The following is a 7,067-nucleotide window of genomic DNA, read 5'->3' as shown; positions in this document are numbered from 1 at the left end:
AGTTAAACAAGGAAAAAACTGAAGTCACTGCATTTGCATACCTCGACTCAGGGGTCTAACAACTAAAAATCAAGTCAGGAATCTTAGTGTGATTCTGGAGACAGTTGTCATGTCAAAGCAGTAACTAAATCAGCATACTATCATCTAAAAAAAATTGCAAGAATTAGATGTTTTGTTTCCAGTCAAGACTTGGAGAAACTTGTTCATGCCTTTATCACCAGCAGGATGGACTATTATAATGGTCTCCTCACCGGCTTTCCCAAGAAGACCATTGGACAGCTGCAGCTCATCCAGAACGCTGCTGCCAGGATTCTGACAAGAACCAGAAAATCTGAACATATCACACCAGTCCTCAGGTCCTTACACTGGCTTCCAGTTACATTTAGGATTGATTTGAAAGTTTTACTTGTTTATAAATCATTCAATGGCCTAGGACCTAAATACATTGCAGATATGTTCACTGAATATAAACATACAGTAACAGTCCACTCCAATCATTAGGATTGAGTCAGTTAGAAATACCAAGGGTTCACACAAAACAAGGGGAGTCTGCTTTTAGTTATTTTGCCGCCCGCAGTTGGAACCAGCTTCCAGAAGAGATCAGATGTGCTAAAACATTAGTCACATTTAAATGCAGACTCAAAACTCATCTGTTTAGCTGTGCATTTATTGAATGAGCACTGTGCAATGTCCGAATTGATTGCACTATATTTTATGTATAATCATTTTCTATTCTTAACTGTTTTAAATTCATTTTAAGTTGTTTAAATCAATTTTTAAATCATTTTCAACATTTTTAAATTCCTTGTTTTATTGATGTGATTATTATTATTATTTTTTTTTATTATTATTATATTTTCTTTTCTTTTATGTAAAGCACTTTGAATTACCATTGTGTATGAAATGTGCTATATAAATAAACATGCCTTGCCTTATGGATATGACCTTTTCCAAGAAAGCACACGATTTTAACAGCATTATCTAGAAAAGCAGAAACATGTCTTCTGTAATATCAATAAGGTTATTAAAGGATGTAAAAATCTAAATTGAAAGGTGACATACATGTATCTTGAAAATCTTGATTTTAATCATGTTTAAGTTGCTATAATCGGGTCCCAGGTGCATCTACCAACCCAGAAAATGTGTAAAAGAACAACAAAAAGAGCTGTTCAGATTTTGCTCCCCCTGTGATGCAGAAAGGGGATCTTATTATAATATTACCACCCCTTAATCTGCACATTTCCACCCACTGCGCTGCCATTGTGTTTTCGCATGTGACAATGGTGTACCAGTTCTAATGCCACGGCGAAAGTTCGAGGAATGCTAAATGTTCTCTTTGGCTGAACTGACGAGTACAGAACGCAATAGTCCCAGCCTCAGAGGAGACAAGAGAGCAGTGGATTTATTGATTAATTTACTGTATATTACACTGCTGCCACACAGATTTAATATAAACACACAATTTTTTTTCCAGTTGTTTACCTTCACAATCATAACCAACTGCTTTTGTAACATACATTTTTCACATAAATTTGTATTTGACAGTTTAAGCGCAATAAGACATGAAAGAAAACTCAGTTCAGTTCTGCCGCTTTCTGTGGAAGGTTTTTTTTTTTTTTTTTAAAGAATAGAATTAGAATAGAGAGTGCTAGAGTTAGAGGGACAATTAAGATGGAAAAGATTTGTTTTTAGCCGATTCTTGAAGACGGCTAATGACTCGGATTGAGTTTGGCAGGTCATTCCACCAGGTGGGAACATTTAATTTAAAAGTCTGTGAAAGTGATTTTGTACATCTTTGGGATGCCAAAATAATGTGCCATTCACTTGCAGAACGCAAGCTTCTAGAGGGCACATAAGTCTGAAGTAATGAATTTAGGGGTGCAGAGCCAGTGGTGGTTTTGAAGACAAGCATAAATGCCTTGAATTTAATGCAAGCAGCTACTGGTAGCCAGTGCAAATTAATAAATAGAGGTGTGATGGACATTCTTTTCGGCTCATTAAAAATTTATCTTGCAGCCACGTTCTGGATTAATTGTAAAGGTTTGATAGAACTGGCTGGAAGACCTGCCAAGAGAGCATTGCAATAGTCCAGCCTGGGCAGAACAAGAGCTTGAACAAGGAGTTGTGAAGCATGAAAGGGCATGATCTTCCTGATGTTGAATAAAGTAAATCTGCAGGACCAGGCAGTTTTAACAATGTGGTCTGAGAAAGTCAGCTGATCAATCACAACTACAAGGTTTCTGGCTGTTTTTGAAGGAGTTATGGTTGATGTGCCTAACTGGATTGTGAATTTGTGATGAAACAATGGGTTTGATGGAACCACAAGCAGTTCTGTCTTAGCAAGTGTTACGATCCCCTCAGTGTCTAGGGGTCCGAAAGGGAAGTAACAAGATAAAAAAAAAAAAAGGCGAGAACACACTTCAATCCTCTGTCCCAGAGTGAAGAGGACACCCGTTGGAGTGAGTGAGAGATATATATATATATATATACAAAAATAATTTTATTTACAAGACAGAAGAATACAATATAAATGGGCGCAAAGGCTCAGGGGAGGGCAAGGCCTAAAATAATAAACAAAAGTCCACTACCCAATTTAAGAAAAACAACTCTAACTCACCTTAAAAGAAAAAAAAATACAGCCAACTTCCCTCACCTCCCTTGCTATACAAAAACAGAGGCAACAGAATACATTAGAAAGAGAAAGAGGCACTCTCCCCCTACAGCATCCCTCTAATCACAGACTAGAATCACTTGAGACAAAAGAGCCACAATACCTTTTGCTCAATCACAACCTGGAACAATATCCATTAACAGTCCATGCAGAAATAAAAGTTAGCCACTGCTAATCACAACTATAGTCTCTGCACGAAAAGCTAGCACAGGGTTCAGTCTGGAGCAGGGGAGAAGTGTGTTCCCAGGCAGAGTGTAAACTGCCCTTATATCCTCTTGGTCTTCAGGCAAGCTCACAAACGAGCTACAGGTGGTGATGATTTTCCCTGAGGAGTAGCAGAGCGAGAGAGAAAAGGGAGAGACAGAGCAAAAACACAAAGGGCATTCAACCACACCCACATCTGTGAACAGCAATGAAACAAATTCAAGAACAATAATGGAATTTAAAAAAAATAAATAAATACACGTCCCTGTGGACGTAACAGCAAGGTTGAGTTTAAGATGATGGTCCTCCATCCAGACAGAAATGTCTGTTAGACAAGCTGAGATGCTTAAACATTACGTTACATTCAAGTTTAAAATGTCAGTTCCTGCTCTTACTTGAGAAAAATTTGGGTAGTCTGATGTATTTCGGTGATTTGATGGTTTCTAGCAGGTGAACAGATAGCAGCAAAGGGAAGATGCGATAATTACTAAGGAAATGCTCATGAAATGGGTGGTCAGATGGAACGAAGATTTTTTTTCCTATTCAGCCCATGTCTAGTGGTGCAAATCACTTATGGGACTCGTTCATTGGTGTAGATTACAATGTAAAATCAAGCTGTAATTTATAACAAACACCAATAGAGGGCGCTTTAGGCACTGATAAAAATTCTGCAGTTTCATCTGACATAACACTGATTACTGCTTCCTTCACTGTCTACTTCTCCCTGTCAGGATCAAGTTTAAAACACTTGTCGTAGCATACAAAGCAGTAAATGGCAACTGCCTATGTATGGTCCATGCCAAGGACCATGACTTGCCCAATTATGCTGACCCCTCCAGTAGGACTAAGTGTTCAATGAATGAATGAATGAATGTATGACAGAGGGATATATATAGCGCTTTATTGTGCATAGCTGTAAACCCAAAGCGCTTTACAATCATATGAGGGGATCTCTCCTCAACCACCACCAGTGTGCAGCATCCACCTGAATAATGCGACAGCAGCCAGTACAAAGGTGCCAGTGCGCTCCCCACACACCAGCTGCAGGTGGAGAAGAGAGAGAGAGTCAAATCAGTGGATGGGGTTTATTAGGAGGCCATGGAGGTAATTTGGCCAGGACACCAGTAATACACCCCTACTTTTTATGAGAAGTACCATGGGATTTTTAATGACCACAAAGAGACAGGACCTCAGTTTAACATCTCACCCAAAGGAGGGTGCTTTTGACAGTATAGTGTACCTGTCACTATACTGGGGCATTAGGACCCACACAGACCATAGGGTGGGCACCCAATGCTAGCCTCACCTCTTCCAGCAGCAACCTAGTTTTCCCAGGAGGTCTCCCACTCAGGTACTGACCAGTCAACTCTGCTTAGCTTCAGTGTACAACCAGTCTTGGGCTGCAGGGTGATATGGCTGTAGCTGGTATGGAGAAAGATAGAGTGTTCAAAACATCCTATGGTGCAAATAACCTACTCTCTGTCTTCAGGTGCAGACTCATGACTCACTTTTTTCTGCAATACTTGGAGTATTTGCGTAAGCTTATTTATACTATTTTTAATGTGTGTGTGTGTATGTGTATGTGTACATAAAAATAGCGCATACATACATATATATGTGAAGTGCCTTTTTTAAAGACTATTGCTTTTAAATGGGTGTCCTTTCATTCAGGGCAAAGTGTTTACAGCATGTCCTCATTTAAAAAGTTGAGGAAAATGTGTCATTATACATATATATACTGTATGTATGTATGTATGTATGTATATATGTGTGTATATATATATATATATATATATGTGTGTATATATAGCCTATATATATATATATAGTAAGTGCATTTTCTGCCTCACCATTCATTGTAGAATGCGGGAATTAAATCCTGAAACCATTCAGTGACAAGAATAAGAGTAATTGCAGTCCACAACATGTGTCCACTTAATGCTTGAGATATAGATTTCCATAGCCTTATCGATTTGCCATGCTTTGTTTGTGTGTTTCTGTGTGTGTTTTTGTGGGCCAATCTATAAAATGCAATGCAATAAGATCCCATTTCTGTGCAATTTGACAGTTTTTCAGGAACTGATTTATGCAATGATTGTGGACCCCTTCTACTATGCTCTCTTACATTCAATCGGGCTTTCAGAATGGGATTAGTATTGGTGCTGGCTAAAGAGAATGTAAGATAAGTTGGATATGATCTTATAGACCATCAAACATAAGCACACAGCTTCACAAGCAAGAGGAAGCAAGTGAAGGGTTAGAGAGGTGTAAGAAGGACAGACAGGTGCTTTTCGGCTGTGATTTGGAGATACTGTCTATCTGCTGTATGTCTACAAAGCACTGTTATTTTCATTCATGCTCCAGACACAAACATCATAAAACAATTAACAATGTAATTTTTAATCTGAAACCCTGTCAATGAGGCATCAGTTGTCAGACAGAAATTCTGGATTTCTAGGACTACATGGTTTCAATGAAGAATGTTTTCAAGGAATAATTCACCCAAAAATGAAAATTAGCTACATATTTACTCACACTTAGGCCATCCAAGATGTAGATGAGTTTGCTTCTTCCTCAGAACATAATTGGAGAAATTTAACAGTACATCACTTGCTCACCAATGGATCCTCTGCAGTGAATGGATGCCGTCAGAATGAGAGTCCAAACAGTTTATCACTATTCCACAAGTATATCACACAGCTTCAGTCCATCAGTTTGGATATTGTGAAGTGAAAAGATGAATGTTTGTAATAAACAAATCCATCACTAAAATGATTTTAACTTGAAACTGAAGTTTCAATCCAAAGTCCTCTCTCCATTGTAACTTTCTGCAGTGAAAAAGTTTTCCTAATCTGTTCTGATGAAGAAAAAAAAAACCTCTACATCTTGGATGGTCTAACAGTAAGTACATTTTCTGAAAATATTTATTTTGGATTGAACTCTTCCTTTAAGAGTCTTAATTTTAAGCAAGCAAATAACAAATGTAACTTTGTCCAGCTCGAATAACCCTAATAAAAATCTCATCTTGAATTTCCTTGGTGGGCTCAGGCGTGCATGATCTTGACCATATAATAAAACCCAGTGGTAATCCAGTTAGAGTTTAAGAGAATGAAATGCTGTCAGACCTAATCAGTGTGTGATTTTCCACTGAGATTGGGCCCTGGATGGAACAGGGTGGAAAGGAAGTCCTTTTCCATAGCTGTTAGATTTGACAGTGAATAGAGCGGTCTGCGTCATTACATTTGTAGGAGTGGAAACCCCATAGAGTTCAGCTGTGTCACTCGGTGAGGGTCTTATGGGTTCATGTAATTGTCACTTGTGTACCAAATGCTTTTTAATTTGTTATTCACTTCTTTGGATTCAGCTAAAGGCCTGCGTGTTGTGTATGTTGTGCGCAAAGAGATGAAAATGACGTCATAATTGTTAACACTATTAATTTTCTCGGGGATCAGTTTTTCATATCAGATTAACATATGCAGATATATAGCAAAGAGACACTCTTTGGGTGTGTGTCAAGGATGTTTATAAAACCTAGAGAAACCTTTCAAGAGCTTTCCAGAATAAAATCGGGTCGGTAAAAATATCTAGTCTATAGTAATGAAAAGTTTGCAATGTATTTGTTGTTTGTAGGGAATCATATTGTCAAAATACAATGTTAATTTTCAATCGAGAAAGAGGCTTTTAAAAACTGTTTCCAGGCAAAATCTAGCCATGAATCACTCTCTATCTGTCTGTCCGTCTGTCTGTCTGTCTGTCTTTCTGCTTTTTTGTCTTTTATATATTTAAAGTGGTTCATTTAGAAAGCAATAATGAGCTAACATATCACAATTAACCTATGAATAGAATATTTTAGAAATTTAATCATTTTCATTTGAACAATTAAGATACAGCTATTCAAATGTATTACAGCCCAATGGTTTACTTTGAAAGAGGTTTTAGTTCTCCCCTCTTATAGGCTTAATTCAAGTTGTTCACTGCCCTGCCATCATCCATCACCTCACCCTGAGCCATCAGTCAAAGGTAAGAATATCATTTTTCCTAGAATTTAAATGCCATTCTTGATCTTGCCCCCCTGGTTGCATAATTCATAATCTCGAAGCGGCAGTTTCTCCTTAATCTCTGAACGTGATTCAGGCCAAAATCAGGTACTCTGAAAAAAAAAAATCCTGTTTTCATGCAAAAAGCTCAAGCA

This window comes from Cyprinus carpio, chromosome B11, assembly GCF_018340385.1.
Source record: "Cyprinus carpio isolate SPL01 chromosome B11, ASM1834038v1, whole genome shotgun sequence".
Taxonomy (NCBI): Eukaryota; Metazoa; Chordata; class Actinopteri; order Cypriniformes; family Cyprinidae; genus Cyprinus; species Cyprinus carpio.
Note: the sequence above shows the minus strand (reverse complement) of the source record.